Source organism: Vulpes vulpes, chromosome 1 (assembly GCF_048418805.1).
Source record: "Vulpes vulpes isolate BD-2025 chromosome 1, VulVul3, whole genome shotgun sequence".
NCBI classification, from domain to species: domain Eukaryota; kingdom Metazoa; phylum Chordata; class Mammalia; order Carnivora; family Canidae; genus Vulpes; species Vulpes vulpes.
In genome coordinates, this window is record NC_132780.1 from 196,949,238 (window position 1) to 196,965,556 (window position 16,319).

Consider the following 16,319-nt stretch of genomic DNA (forward strand, 5'->3'; position numbering starts at 1 on the left):
CTTCAAGGCAATTAGTCAAATTAAATCCACCTCAACCTGTGTCTCCGGGCTGTGCTCCTTTCCCTTCCTTGCCCTTCTCCCCCCCAACCCCTGCTCCGGAGTCAGAGGACAGACCACCACAGGACAGGGGGCCGACCTAGTCCGGGCACTGCCCTCCGTGCCCTCCCTGGCCTCCGTTGGATGTTTCTTCCCTTTGTCTCTGGGTGTTGGTCTGGTTCTGCTGATGTGACTGGTAGATGGAACCCAACTAGTGTCCATGCTTCACTCTGTGCCACCTTCGCTCTGCCTCCAAGCCTCTCCCACCCAGCTCCCTCTGCACCTCCACAGGTGCCCGCGGGGGCCTGCAGGCCCTTGGCATCCCTCCTGTGCCACATGCAGGCTTTGGGGAACTGGTGGCGGACAGCATGTCAGGGCTTGTTCCTGCTTAAACGTGCCCCACTGCAGGGCACACACCACGGGTGGCTTCCTCCCAGGGTTCCAGACAGAGGCAGATTCCCCTGCACCCTCCTGGAGCGGGGGAATGTCAGCCACCCATTCATTTATCTCTAGTCTCCTCTAATCTCTACGGGCTCCATGCTCCATCCCAGGGAGGCATTTCTTCCTTCCCGCGGCCTCCTTCCTGCCTGGCTCACTGTACAATATATGCCGGGCCTTCCCGGGCCTTCTGAGATCTGCCTCCTTGGAATCCACGATCATTTGTCCTCTAACAAAGCCTGCCTCTTTTGAGTGAAGGCCTGGGCTAACTCTGGTCTCTGAAACATGCTTCGAGGGCCTGTTTTGAAAGTCAAAAGCTGAACAACGTCTTCTTTGTCCTAGACCATATTCGGTCCTCCCCCTGAAGTAATGGAATCCTTAGCCTCAATGGGGGAGACTCCCAGGGCAACAAGAATTAGAAGGAAGGGAAAGTAAATTGAATACTAGTTTAAGATATTATCACCACTAAAGCAGCTCATCAAAACGCAAGGCTTCAGAGATCCCGAAACACTCCTCCAGGATTTATTTTTATTTTTTTAAAGTAAACTCCACACTCAACAAGGGGCTAGAACTCATGACCCCAAGACCAAGACTTGCAGGCTCTGCTGACTGAGCCCAACAGGTGCCCCATCATCTAGGATTTTTTTTTGAAAGTACAACATGTTGACATGTCATCCTTCTACTAGAAGACAGTCAACCCTTGAACAACATGGGTTTGAACTGTATAGGTCCACTCATACCTGGATCTTTTTCAATAAATACTGTATGGTACTGTAAACGTATTCTCTTATGGTTAATTTTCTTAATATTTTCTCTAGTTTATTGCAAGAGTACGGTACACTGTATATAAAACATATGAAATACATGAACCCACTGTTGATCACTAAGGCTTCTAGTCAACAGCTATTAATAGTTAACTTTTCGGTAGGTCAGAAGTTATACGTAGACTTTTGACTGCCAAGGGGTCAGCACCCCTAATCTCTGTTGCTCAGAGGTCAACTGCCACTGACCATACATACATATTTGAACCAAGGGCAAAAGAGGACTATGGCCCGTGGTTTCTTGAAGTATTTATATCTAACGTCCTTAATCGCTATTTGACATTTGAGTGGAGATCCATTCAACAAGAAGCCACCCTTGTGCAGCATCATTTTAGAACTCTCCACTCCCCTGGATTTCCTCTTGCCAAGGCCTTCCTGCCTTTGTTTCCCCTAATCCATACCTGCTGTTTTCACTCATCACATCCCTAAAACTTCAGTTCCTTCCTTACTGTACCCACCACCCCAATTCCAGCTTGCTCCCCTACCCAGCCTGAATCCTACTTGCAGCTGATTCAACTGATGTTTTCTTTAGTCTCTTAGAACATCCTCCTCACCTGACTGTTCAATTCTCAACTCTAGGTCACTACAAGGTCAGATTTTCCAAAGTAACAAGTACTACCAGGCAGAAAATCACAAAACTGGCCTAAAGCGAACCATTAAAAATACCTACAAAATCCAATGGGGCCTCACTATTTCTCCGTAACACTTTTAAAGACTTCATTTTTAAGTAAGCTCTAAACCCAGTGTGGGGCTCAAACCCACAAACACCAACACCAAAAGTCACACGTTCCACCAACAGAGTCAGCCAGGCACCCCTCTCTGTAATACTTTTTATCCACCTGCTAACATGTTATCCTCTATTTTCATGGCTGTTTGGACTTTTTCTAGATTCTCCAAGCCCCTCTCCTATACCCAAACCTTCCAACCTTGGATGATGGCTCAGCCTCCAATGTTACTGAAAAGCTTCAGGACCCCCATGTGTCAGTATCTTCATCTGCCTTGCAGTGACAGTTAGAAACCACATATGTAAAATACTGGGCCTTCCCCTTAGTAGGCATTCAAACTTGCAAATACTTTTCTGTGTGTTCTTTCTTACTCCAAGAGACTGGTAATTTTTATCCCTGTAAAAGCTACAGTGGGTTGAAAAGTGGCCCCCTTCCCATAATAAAATATGCCAATCTGGAATCTGTGAATGTGGCCTCGGAGGGAGAAAAGGTCTCTGAAGATATAATCAAGGATCTTGAGATGATATCATCTTGGATTAGGCTGGCCCCTAAATCCAGTGGCAAGTGTCCTTATATGAGAAGGCCATGCAAAGACGCTCAGAGGAGAATCTCACATGTGCTGGAGGCAGAAATCGTAGTGATGGGTCTAAAGCCAAAGGATACCAAGGACTGCCAGCAGCCCAGGAGCTAGGAAAACAGCATGGAACAGACTCTCCCTCAGAGCCTCCAGGAAGAGCCAATGGCAGTGACACCTTGATTTCAAGACTTTTGGACTCCAGAACTGTAAGAGAAATTTTTCTGCTTTTTTAAGGCACCTAGCTTGGGCTAATCTGTTGCAGCCACAGGAAACTAAGACAAGTGCTCCTTCTATGTCTATCAAGATCTTGCCCCTGCCAACCTGTTGCTGATCCTCTTCTATCCAGTATCCCTTCTTTCCCAGTCTCACGCTTATTAATGGATCATTTCTGCGTGCTCCAATTCATGGTTCTGAAAGCCCAGCTGAGTGTCCTGGTAGGGAGCACAGAGCAGGGCTCTTCCCAGTGGCAGTTCTGACTCTCAAGTGCCTGGGAGCATTATTGAGCATTAGGGTGCAAGTGGAGGTTGGGGTACTTTACCCCCTACAAACAAAACCTTTGTCACAGTGAGGGGCAGGAGATCAGGGAAGGCAGTGGAGTTTGCCTCGGACACCCTGGTCAGGGACGCTTACCTTCCCACACTGGACTCTTCCTCACATGGCATACCTGGGCCAAGGTGCAAAGAATGTTTGGGGCTGCAGTTTTCCAGGCGCAAATCCTCCTTGTATCACACTTAGGTATAAACTAACCCAAACTTCCCTGGAACTGCTGGCACCCACAGAAACATCTGCCTCTGCTCATTCTACTGTAGTCCTTATAGGTCCTTCCCAGCCACACGTCACTGGACTTCCCTGAGCAATTCTCGGCTAAGTGATTCTCAGAATCACCTCCGATTCTTCGCAGTCTGAAATCAAGAATCTGTGGGATAATGACTATAAGACAGTGGGAATTATATGGGCAACTACACCTATATGAAAAGAAGGGTGTGGTATTGACCCATTATCTAACTATGCTCTGGCCCTAAGTTGCAGACTGGATTAGAAGTTGGCATCACTGCGTTTTCACCCAAGGAAGTAGAATCTAAGGTGGAACCTAAAACACTGTGCGACCAAAATCTGGATTCTAAACATGACTCTGAGGATCTACCGATGCAGAAAGACCTAATGTGCTACTTACAGGAAGATTTATTTGAGATGCATCTCATTCCAGAAGTACTGAAAACATGTGTAAGGCCGCCCAGCTTGGAAGCTTAGAACCATAAACAACAAGCATTTAATACACGCACAGTTCAGTGTAGTAGCACATAGCGCAAAGCGAAATAAATATGGTGGGCTTTCAGCCTTCTGGAAGCATGCTCCTGAAAATGGACAATATTGACGGTGACATGCACAGAAGTGACTGAACATGAACAAACTGGATAAATACACAAAGTGGTGGCATTACATGCCAGCCAAGGACAAAGTATATTTTGACAGCGGTACGTGATCCCCCACATTTAAGGAGGTGGTTGTGGTAGTGGGGGAGGGGGTGTGCTCAAACCATAGACTATGTATGGTTAAGAAAGGGGAAAAAAGTTCACCACCACTTTCCAAGGACCATAATGGCCTTTCAAACAACAGTGAGGCACCAGGTGCCTCGCCTTCCCCCTCTTGGCTGCAGCAGTTGGTCTACATCCATAGAAAGTGTTCTCGTTAATCTCTATCCCTCAGACACCTTAAACTTGACACCCAGGTGAGGGCTAGGCAGGGGGCACATTAATGAGGAATCACGGACAACTTTTCACAGGTAGCTGAGAAGACTCTTAATAAGCGGCTGGCAAACACTGACTGTTGTGCGTTTGGTTACAGAAATGACTCGAGTAATGACCCTAACCGTGGAAACCATTTTATAAGGTTTATTTTTAGCCATTCTTTTGAAGGATATATAGAAGCTCTGGTTGGGATACAGTGTTAGTCATTACTTTGTAGGACCTTAAGTCCATGGAAACTTCCTCCCCTACTAGGGAGACTCTTCAGATGATGACACCACCAAGTGAACGACATTAACAGGGACAGAGGGAGGCACTCTCACAGCCACAGCTGGGGACTCAGGTAGATGCTGATCTGAGAGGTGCAGATGTGGGTGGACACCCACCTTCACTAGTCCTCATTGGCTTCCGGGCACAACACTGATGGCCCCTCTGCACTCCTGGTGTTGAAACATGCTGCACTTCCCCTGGTCTTGGATGTCATTGCATCACTGGTAACTCTACGGTTTCTGTGAAAATCTTATTGGTGAAAATCTAATGGCAGAGGACAAAGAAGTAACTATTTCCTTGACCACTCTAAATTTTTTTTTAATATATTTTTGTGTGTGTGTATAACATCCATAAGCAAGCAGAGGGAAGAGCAGAGGGAGAGAGAATCTCCAGCCGACTCCCTGCTGAGTACAGAGCCCGATGCAGGGCTGGATCCCACAACCCTGAGATCACGACTTGAGCCAAAATCAAGAGTTGGAAGCTTAACCAACTGAGTCACCCAGGCGACCCCCCCCCCCCCCCGACTTCTCTGACCACTCTAAATTTCTAACAAAAAGCTCAAGGTTATGAGGAAAAGATCTTCAAATATAGAACATTCTCAAAATACAATGGTGGTTCCTGGAAACAGTCTGTGACAATCATTACCCTAAACCACGTGGGTTGGTCCAGAGTGAATCTGGTGCCATTAGAAACTACAGAAGCTCAACGTCCAAGAAGATGCTAGCCTAGCCCCACGGATGGCTGGGAAACCAGCTACATATTCCAGTGCCCTGCTCCAGGGCCCGTCTGAATGAACATCCACTGAATATCTGCAGTATGAATGACATTGTGCTACATGGTACGGGGGGACAAAAAGGGAGGATGGGCAGCCAGCAACATTTTGGCACACAGGAGGCCAAGAGTCTCTTGAGAAAACAGGGCCCGTATACATAGATTCCTCAGAGACCTCGATTCTAGTCTAAACTAAATTACTGGATGTATGACCTTGGGCAAGTCACAAAATTTCTCTGCACCTTGGATTCCGCGTATGAGAATTTAACAACATAAAGCATCATTCATGAGGAGACGACTGCTTGCAAAGGTTCAATGCAAGAGGACGGAGAGATCAAGGGAATCTTCCCAGAGTTGAGATTTCAGCGGGGCCTTGAAAAATGAGTAGAATTCTGAGGGAAAAGAAGCATTAGAGGACTCCAGGAGGGAAAACGAAGGCCGGAACACATACTTCCTATTAATGAGCTAGTAGACTGACATCCGGCTCATCGAGTGTCAGTGCAGTGGTGAATGAAGTGAGCCAGGTATGACCAAGGATGTGGAGACGCTGGGAGGTGTTGAATGCCAGCCTAAGGAATGTGGCCTTTCTCCTATTCATTGGGTTGTTCGTAAAGGGACAAGGCAAGAGAACCAGTATCCACATCAGTCAGCACATCCAGTTTACACGGATTAACACCTCCTCACTCAATTTAGAAGGTATAGGGATGAAGCAATGCAGTCGTGATTTGCAAACCACGGGAGAGCCCGAAGGACGTAACATATTAAGAGACTATAGATGGGGCAAAGGTATACATCAAGGACAGCCGCAGGATTGGCATTTTCGAGTAAAAGATGATAAAAGACAATGACGGGATGTTGGTGTTCACTGATAACTCAGCAGTTACATCTGAAAACAGTGACGTGCTCTGTTTGTATCTGTAGGTTGGACAGTAAACTCCACAACGAAAGGCGAAAGCATCCAAACTCTGAGAGCAAATAAGAGAAACCTTTAACAGAAATCAGCACTTTTCGAGTATCCTTGCATGCTTGTGCCTAGTTATAGGCAACATATCACACAGTTCTGGAATAAGAAGAAAATTGAAATGAAAATCAAATTTTACAAATGACAGTATTTGAAACCATTACTGGCTTTTAAATAGATAGGACAATGTGTGGAAATGAAGAAACTTGTTTAGGGTTTATTTGCCTTTTCAGTAGAATTTAAATTGGGGGGAAGGGGGGTAAATCTCACAGAAGAAATACAGATTCAGTAACTTTTTCTGGGGATTAAAAGAAGAAAGGATTGGGAAAAGTGCCCTGGGCTTTGTTGTGGGAAAGGCGATCTGGCTCATTTTTAATTTTCCATTAAAGCCCTACTTTTCGGTATAAAGCAGATGGAATCCTTACACAACTCCATGAAAAGCCTACTATTTTTGGGAGCCTCAAAGATGGAAGCTCTGAAAAAAAAAAAAAGTGTTTAAATTCATCAGATAAAATCCCACCAGCACATTCAAAAGAAGCAGGTACTTAGAAATCTTAAAAATACAAAGTAAGTGGTCGTCCTGTGATTGATTTCTGATCCCAGCCTCCCCTGGGCGGCTGCTGGCTCTGGCTCCGGCTGATTGATGATTCTCCACCACTTCGCGGCCTGCTCTCATCAGTGTGGCTCAGAGTCACTATGCTTGCCTCATTCCTTGTCTTTCAGAAGCTGCCTCCCTGGTGGGTCCATCCCCGCTGCCATGCTCATACCTAGAAGAGATTTCAGTGTTCAGGCCTGCCCGCCCCAGACCTACGGAGTCAGAAGAGGGCCTGGGAATATGCATTCTCTAAGATCCTCAGAGAATATTCATGTAACCATGGCCCTAAAGCTTTCTCCTTATTTTTCTTATGAGCTAAGGCCTAGTTCAATATATTCTGTTGGTTGTGCTGCCGGTGTGGATGGAAGACGACGAGGGCTGATGTTTACGGGGTGTGGACTGTGAATGCACTGGGCTAGGAGGTGATATGCACGGTCTCTGTCCTTACAGTTTACAAGCTCACTTGAGAAACAGGACAAATTCAGTCTTGGGAGCAGAGATTCTGGAGTCAGACTGCCTGGGTTCAGATTCCAGCTCTGCTGCTTACTAGCTGTGTGAGTCTGACTAAACCACTTAACGTCTTATACCTCAGCTTCCCCCTCTATTAAATGGGAATAATAATGATAGTACATCATGGAATAATGCTGGGTGTCGTGCTGGCCAATCGACCATGGATATATATAGTCCCTGACTTCCAAAGAGCTCACAGGTCCATAAAAAAAACCCAGTATCCGCCCATTCTCTCACCCAGCTGACTCCATTTTGCTCCTTTTTTTTTTTTTTTTTTTAAAGTCAGACCATGATGAGGGTGATGACGAGGTGTTAACCAAGTGCTATGGGGGCCCAGAAAGAGGACTAAAGAGGGGACTTCCCAGAAGGTAGGCCTTGAGTGGAGCAATGAAGGAGTGAGGTTTCCACTAGGGGGGGAAGGTGTCTTATATCCTCCAACACTTAACCCAGAAGCAACTGCAAAGCAAAGGCAAGGACATTAGAAAGCAGGCAGGGAGCGAGGAACCACCACAGCTTCGGAGCAAAAGCAGGCATGAGCATCGGAACCACACAGACTGGCTTCTCTAGTAATTAGCTGGGTGACCACACTCAAGTTCCTTAACCTTTCTGAGCCTCGGTCTTCCCATTTGATCAATGGGGATAATAACACCTGCCTCACAGAGTTGTTATAATTAAGTAAATTACTGTATGTAAAGCACTTAACGAGGCCTCCAGGGTGCAATAAAAGTGGTAGGTATTATTATTTTTATGGTATATTTAAGGAGGGGTAAGTAGCACATGTGGCGTGCTACATGCTTTTTTTTTTTTTTTGACATTATCAGAAGGCCACAAATAAGCAGCCGTCAGAAGAAGCCTTACGAATTGAAATAAGCAATGAGCTAAGACTTTCCCATACTGTACATTTTTCTCCCCCAAATTTATAGTTAATTGATGTTCGACACATATTTGTCCAAACCAACAAGGGGCTGCTTGAGGCCACAGGTCTACAAGGGCAGAAATAACGTGGTGATCTCTGCTTCCTAAAAATACCCAGGATGGACCCAAGTCAGCTTCACATCCTGTAGGTCATCCCGGAAGCGCTGAGACGAATGGGAAAACGCTCTCATCCAAACATTACGACAACTCAGAGCCTCACAAACGTTGTTAAAGTTTCATGAGTCAGTAAGCATTATCTTTTCTTCCCACGTTTTTATTAGACCATAAATCCAGTTCAATTTATATCCTTCTAGGATTACTGTGTTCTAATCAAGTCCAGAGTGCCACTTATTCCTAGGCTGTCTATACTGCCTGTCACCCGAGTCCATTGGGGTAATAGTGTTTGGGCTACTTGGGTGTTTTGGCAGCTAAAAATTAGATTTGCTACATTGAGGGGGGGAAATAAAGGATATTTCTCGAAATAATCCAAATCACTCTATTCTCATAAGAACCAAGTGCCTAAAAGTCATAACTCACGTTTTCTCTGTAGTCTCTGCCTTCAGGAAGCCTGATGACAATCCTAAGCCAAATTCAAAGGATTTGCATCATAACTAGGTTAAAATTCTGGTTGTCTGACTAAAACCAAGACACTCTTTGATAGGGCTAACTTCAAAGTGCTTTTATGTTTTCTATTCTCAAGAATAAAAAAGGTTCTGCGTTTCTCAGGAAAACTTACTAAACATGCTGTTTTTCAGTCATACTATATAAACTTTCCTACCTTTCCAATAATTCTTGACCCAAGACCTGACCAGTCGCCCAAATCTCTTTCTAAAATATTCACAATTTCTTTTCGTGCAGACAGTACTTCTTCATCCTCCCTTCCCTAAGGGATACGTATGTAAATATGCTACACGGATGTGTGTACACACACACACACACACACACACACACGGAACAGCAGCAGCACACTCCCAGCGTCTCCACGTGTGGGGCACTATCCCGACTCCTCTACGTTTATTATCTCACTGACTCCTCACAGCAAAGCTCTGAGGAAGGAACTATTATCTCCAATGCAAGGGTGGAAAAAAGGGAGGCACACGGAGAGTTTGAGCTGGTTCACACAGCTGGAGGGGAGCCAGGACCAAGCCCCTCACCTGACGCCCGGCGTTTAAGTGGTGACTCTCCACCTTAGACAAGTCACTTGGCCTCTCTGGGCCTCCTTTTTCCTTGTAAGTCAAACAGACATGCTGGACTCCGTGATCTCTAGTCCCTTATGGTTACACGTTCTGTGGTTCTGATGTCTTTGCCTTGGTCTGGGGAGCAGCAGAGTGCTCGACTTCCGCTCCTTATTCCCCTGGTGCTGCTGTGGCCGGATTCGGAGATCTCTGGTGCTAAATCAAACTACACTTTCCAGGGGCGCCTGGGTGGCTCAGTCAGTTAGGCGTCTGCCTTGGGCTCAGCTCAGGATCCTGGGATCGAGCCCTGCATCAGGCCCCCTGCTTCTCCTTCTCCCTCTGCCTGCAGCTCCCCATGCTTGTGTGCTCTCACTTGCTCTGTCAAATAAATAAATAAAATCTTAAAAAAACCAAACTACAGTTTTCATTCTTAACTGTGCTTAATCTGTGGGGCATAACCCTCCCCTCCTGGGGATCAAGGACAGCTCTCTCCCCTGGTGTTGAAACACGCTGCACTTCCCCTGGTCTTAACTGTGTACCACCATTGTATGTTGAGAATGGTCTGTATTTTCTCCCCTGGGCCTATTAACTCTCCAGCTGTTCCCCTCCCACTGGGGGCCTGGGCTCCTCTTCCTCCTCCATTCCTCGGGAGTCTCCTACAAACTCCCTTAGCGATATTGCCCACATCCATTGTTTCAAGGACTTTCTGATTTGCTGCTAACAGACTTATATTTAAGTCCTAGTCGTCCCTCCAGACCCAAATATTCAACTGCCTACGACATACCCTGACCCAAAAGCTCCAAGTGGCCGTGATAAACTCATTTTACACATGTGCCCTCTCTTTTTCTTTATTACCTGCTACATGTCTCTTTCCACCTAATTTCCAGGACCCTTCTTCTGCACACCCCTCCTATGCTGTCTCACCCCCTCTTATTCCTTTTTGTTCCATTTCCACTTCTATTCCTTCCATTTAGAACTTCATCTTATGGCTCATGTGAGTTTCCATAACTACCTTCCCTATATTGGTCTTGATTGCCTCTGGTCAACAGCCCACATGGTGGCCAGATGATCTTTCATAAAATACGAATTAGATCAAAGTGTCATCTCCACTTACAACTCTTAAACAGCATTCTGACATTCTGGCCCTTTGAACAACATAGGAGTTAGGGGAGCCGATCCCCAGGCAGTCTAAAAATCTGTGTGTAATTTTTGACTCCCCCAAAACTTAACCACTTACAGCCTACCGTTGAAGGTGCTGATAACATAAAGAGCTGCTTAACACATATTTTGTATGATACATGTATTATATACTATATTCTGACAATAAAGTAAGCTGGAGAAAAAAATGTTAAGAAAGTGGTGAGGAAAATACATTTCCAATATTGTAATGTATCTATCAAAGAAAAATCTACACCTAAGTGGACGGCGCAGTTCAAACCCACGTTGTTCAAAGGTCAACTGTACTTACAGGAACATTCCCAATTTTTCCTCTAGCCCCATCTTCTTCCTCTGTCCATCTCTCCACAACCCTCGCCTACTCTGAACTACTTGCAGTTTCCCAAAAGGTCCTTGCCTTTGCCTTCTGGGATGCTCCTCCTGGGGCAATGGCCTTCCTACAACACTCTACTAGCAGACACCTACTCTTCATCTCAAAGATCCTCCTCCAAACCTTTTCAGCCTGGCTGGCCCACTTTCCCACCTCTTTGCAGAGTTGATGCCCCCTTCTATGTGTTCTCTTGAGGCAACCCCTAGAATCATTTCCTTCAACCAGGTAAGTTCCTTGGAGCAGGATTACACGTACTCTGCTCCTGAGGCGTCTAGTTCAATGTCTGGCATGGTCAATACAATGAATGAATGCTGCAAAGCATATACGTAGGACAATTCACACACACACAGACCTCTCTGTGTCCCACAGAAGGACCCAGCTTAAAATAGGAATCACACAGAGTAAAAGTATTACCACTATCAACATGCTTTGCTTTCTCATTTTTTTTTTACTTTTTTAAAAATTTAAATATAAAGTCTTTTCACAACAACTAGAAGTATCAATTTCCACAGCATTTAGCCCTCCCCCCTTAAGGCCTATAATTTATTTTAATATCATTATATCCATATATAATATTTTGCATATTGCCCAGTGGCTAAAAAGCAAGGGCTCTGAAACCAAACTAATTGGGCCCGAATCGTGACTCTATCACCCAATAACTGTGTGATCTTGAGTTACTTAACCTGCCCTGCTTCAATTTCCCATCTGTAAGATGGGGACAAGTGAAACCACTTCATGTCATCATTGTTAAGACTAGAACTTCAGGGGATCCCTGGGTGGCTCAGCGGTTAAGCACCTGCCCTCGGCCCAGGGCGTGATCTTGGGGTCCCAGGATCGAGCCCCATATCAGGCTCCCTGCATGGAGCCTGCTTCTCCCTCTGCCTGTGTCTCGGCCCCCATCCCTCATATCTCTCATGAATGAATAAATAAATAAAATCTTTAAAAAAAAAAAAAGACTAGAACTTCAACGCTGCTTGGCACATAGTAAATGCTCAATAAAAGTTAGCTATTATTTATCTGTTTTCATCTCCTCTAGCAGACTGTGAGCCCCGGAAGAGCAAGGACAGCAGAAGCATTCATTTTCATGACCCTATCTCCCAGTGCCTTGCACACAATAACACACTTGGCTAATGTTTGCAGAACAGATGAATATAATGAACTGCTTGTAGCAAAAATATGTGCATTATTAAGTATGATGAATAGTATGGGCTGCATTGCTCCAACACTTTGGAGGCCTGTGGAGAACAGACACTATCCAGAACACTAGCAGTTTGCCCTGCTCCTGGAGGTCTGGAAGCTCACTCAGTCTCCAGGGAATACACAGCAGTCACAGTCACCAAGTCAGGGCAGCTGTGTGGCGAAGGGGGCCCAGGTGGAGGGAGATCTGGGCCTGCTGGGGCTCCCTTCCCACTAGCATGGCCCCAGGCAAGAAGTTCCTCCTCTGCAGTCTGCTTGCCAAGGTGGAACTGTGATTTCTAAGGATCCTCCTAGCCACGTGGGGAGTCTAAAAATCAGCAAAAAAACAGAAACAAAAAAAACACAACAACAACCCTGGGCCAAAAAAAGGTGCTCCTGGAGTGAAAGAACCATATCAAAGTCAACAGCAGAGGCATGAGATCCCTATATTAACAGTAGTCACTGAGTGGGAACTAGCTGCTTGAACCGACAAAAAGCAAAGTTTTTTAAAACACATGTAAAATAAAAAGGTCTGAACTCAGGAAATCAAAAGAATAAAACAATGATGGGTACAGGCTCCAGGTTTCCATATATTTTAATTCTCATCAGCCTGCAAGCTCCTTGAGGGCAATGACTGTGCCTCGTTGAGTGCCAACACATGGCAAAGCTGCTGGCCCAAAATACACTTCTTCTTGATCTCTTTTCTTTGTCAAGGGGCTACCCTGTGATTCCTAGGCTCCCCAGCAGTTAAATGTGGCCAAATAACTCACCCTCATGTTACAGGATGTGAGTGGAGGTGATGGGTGTCATTTCCAGGCCAAGGCATTTAAAAAGTAGACTACTACATGAGGAATAATAAACATCTATTGCTTTCGAGCCATTACATTTTTGCAGGCCTATTTGTTATAGCTGCTAAAATTAGTTTAATGAGTCCAGGTGCCTGGCACATACCAAAGACCTAATTCACATTTATTGATATAGGATAAGTAAGACCAGCTTCCTTCTCTCAATGTGCTGACCGACTAATGATGGGAACAGAGACATGCCAAACGTAATGCCTGCTGCTGAAGTCTGAAAACAAAATTGGAGGCGTGGTGATTTGTTTGGAGGAGAGGATGGAAAAAGCATCAGACTTTTGAGCTGAGCCTGAAAGGTTAAATAGAACCCAAGAAAATCAGATGGGATTGGAGAGTCCAGACCCAGTACAAAGCATAGAGTAAATACAGAAAGCAGAGTGTGCATTTGTTCACATTCAACCTTATCATTAAGTCTCTTTAGCTTGGTCAACACAGTGTGAGCTTATTGTGCACTGACTTTCCTTCCTGGGTCTGGCATCAAACAAACAACCCTTTGTTTTTACAGTACACTCATTAACCCTATTGCTTTTTTTTTTTTTAATATAAAAAGGTCCACGATGAATGTCCTTAGAAAGTGGAGAAGTAAATGTTTAGTGAATCATAACTCTTTTCTAATAAAATTCTTGAAGCACAAACTTGAGACAGATTCCTTACAATAGTCAAGGAGCCATGTTCTTAGGAATCAATGGGGTTCAAACTAAGTTTTCACGTTATCGATTAAGCATGTAATGGTCACCGGCTTACAAAATGGAACATTAAGCCTCTAGATTTACATTAACATTTCCTCTTTGAGAGGAACAGCAAACAGATGGTTCAAAGTTCCTTCACAAGATTCTCTACATCCTTTGCTCTCATTTAAGTGTGCCCAAACCTGAGATAGTTAACAAACCACTTCCTCCAAAAGTCTTTGAGTCCCTACATCTGCAAGCACAGTACCCATGGGATCAGGCCTCAGGAGAAAGAGCACAAAGGGTGGAAAGTATTGCCATCGCTTGGGTGGTGAGAGGAAGGATGTGGGTGTCTGAAGGCTACTCTGAAGCAGGGAAGAGGCACGGTCTCCAGTGGTCTTCCAAATTCCAACTTAGGCCGTGTTTTTCTGATGTCCCCAGAAACTTGTTTAAATATAAGGCCAACACACCACCACTGGGCAGACGAAATTTCATTTCAAGACTTCAGCATTTCTTAAGACTTCAGAGAAGAAGTCTGGCTGCCTCGCTCTTACTAAACGCCAATTATCTGATGCAGAAGCAAAATTCTTCTGCCCCCACACCCATGTTTTGCACCCCAGCTCTTGAGTACCTCTCCCCCGGAAGAGAGGAGCTTAACACAAGGCAGAGGAGGGCTACCTTGACAGTGAAGCAACTCTGGAGACGGCTGGCATCATTTCCCCCTTAAATCTAAGGAACACTGCAGCTGCCAGTCAACAGCACTGGGTCCATGAATATGGCAAAATGACAGCACCTGCCACCCTGCAGCATCTGGGGCCTTTTATTTATTTATTTATTTTGGTCAATGTGGCAGGAAAGACTCCCAGAGAGAAAATCAACTGCTTTATCTGAGAGAAAGGGAAGCCCCAGTGAAGAGAAATAAGAATCATCGTGCCCATCCTTGGGTACTTTGTGCGTCTCCTCTCTGTGCACTGAAAGGGCTCTTTGTGTCACACACACACACACACACACACACACACACCCGGCGAGTCTGTGTGATTTATTAAGGGGAGGAGGGGCAAGAAGGGTGATTTTTATTATCCCTCTTCTCTGGGCCCAGCCTCGGTGGCCTCTTTCTGGCCGGGTCCCCTCCGCCTGTGGCCGCAGAGATAAGAGCGGCGGAGGCGACCAGACAAAAAACAGTCCTCGATGTGGGGAAGTGGAGAGGAAACCCAGGGGCAGGGATGGGAGGAGAAGGGAGCCTGGGGGAGCAGAAGGGGTGGGGAGGCAGAGGAAGGAGGCCGAAGGCTCCGGCACGGGGGCCGGGGAGGCTGGGTGGGTGGTGGCACAGGAAGAGTGAAGGGAGGATGGGGGAAGTGCTAGGGAGGTGCCAGAAATAGGCAGGAGGATGCGCTGAGGACGGCGACGGCCGCGGAGGAGGCCGAGGGGGAGTGGGGCAGGGGTGGGGTGCGCTGGGGAGGGGAGCAGCACGGGGCATCAATTATTAAGTGATTACATCATCCCTGACATTAGGACAACACACACACACACACACACACACACGCGCGCGCGCGCGCACACGCACAGCCGGGTCCCCGCGGGGCCCCCGAAAGGAGGGCGAGGGTGGAGCCCGGGCCGGCCTCGCCCCCCGCGCATCCCCGCGCCCCCCGGCCGCGCCCCGCAGAGGCGTCCCCCGCTCCGCGCCCGCCCGGAGCCCGGCAGCCCCGCGGGGCGCCCCGGAGGCGGCGGCGGCGGCGGCGAGACCGCAGCGCCGGGCGGGGGCGGGCGTCTCCGCAGCATCCCCCGCCCCCCGCGGCCGCTTACCTGCGCGGCGCTCAGGCTCCGGAGCCCATGCACATGGTCCTCCCCGCCCTCCTCCGGCGGCCGAGGCGGCTCGGCGGGCCCGGAGCCGGGGGCCTCCCGAGGGCGCCGAGGGGGCGGCGCCGCGTGTGCCCGGCCCGGCGGCCCGATCCCTCTCGCCGGCTTTGTGCGCGGCGGGCGCTGCCGGGGCGCGGGGGCTGCAGCGCCGCGCGAGCTCCTCCGTCCCGGGGCAGCCCGCCTCTGCCTTCGCGGGCGGCCTCCGCTCTCGGCGACCCCTCCTCCTCCCGCGCGGCAGCCCCCTCCCCGCCGCTCGGCTCCTGACAGATGGCGCAACTGCAGGGACGCGCCGCCGCCGCCGCGGCTGCTCGCAGCTACTCGCGCGGATGCTCCGGCCCCTCCAGCCCCAGCCCCGGAGTGAGGACGGGGCGGGACGCGCGCGGAGACTGGCAGGCCGCGCCGGCCTATCGCAGCACGCGTGCGGAGCTGCGGCCGGCGGCCATTGGTGCCCGCGGCGGGGGGCGGGGCCGCCGCGGCGGGGGCGGGGCCGCGGCGGGGGCGGGGCCGCGGCGGGGGCGGGGCCGCGGCGGGGGCGGGGCCGCCGGGTGGGCGGGGCGTTACTGTGGCAGCGGGCATCCTGGCGCGCGTGCCGTGTGGGCTGCGAGAGGGGATGCGAGGCTGGAGCAGTTGTGTGTGCTCCGGGGATCGCGTGGACTCGCGAGGCCGTGGGCTCGGG

General features: G+C 48.1%; 1 protein-coding gene across 3 annotated transcripts in view; it reads right to left on the reverse strand.

Moving 5' to 3' along the window:
• FYN (FYN proto-oncogene, Src family tyrosine kinase) overlaps nt 1-15,989 on the reverse strand; it is a 211,425-nt gene extending 195,436 nt beyond the window's left edge. For 2 of the 3 annotated variants that reach the window (XM_072739156.1, XM_072739137.1), the window contains exon 1: nt 15,590-15,989. The gene's annotated coding sequence lies outside the window, so the exon portion shown is untranslated. The remainder of the gene's footprint in view (nt 1-15,589) is intronic. The other variant, XM_072739147.1, reaches the window with a different exon arrangement.
• Nucleotides 15,990-16,319: the final 330 nt, after the last annotated feature.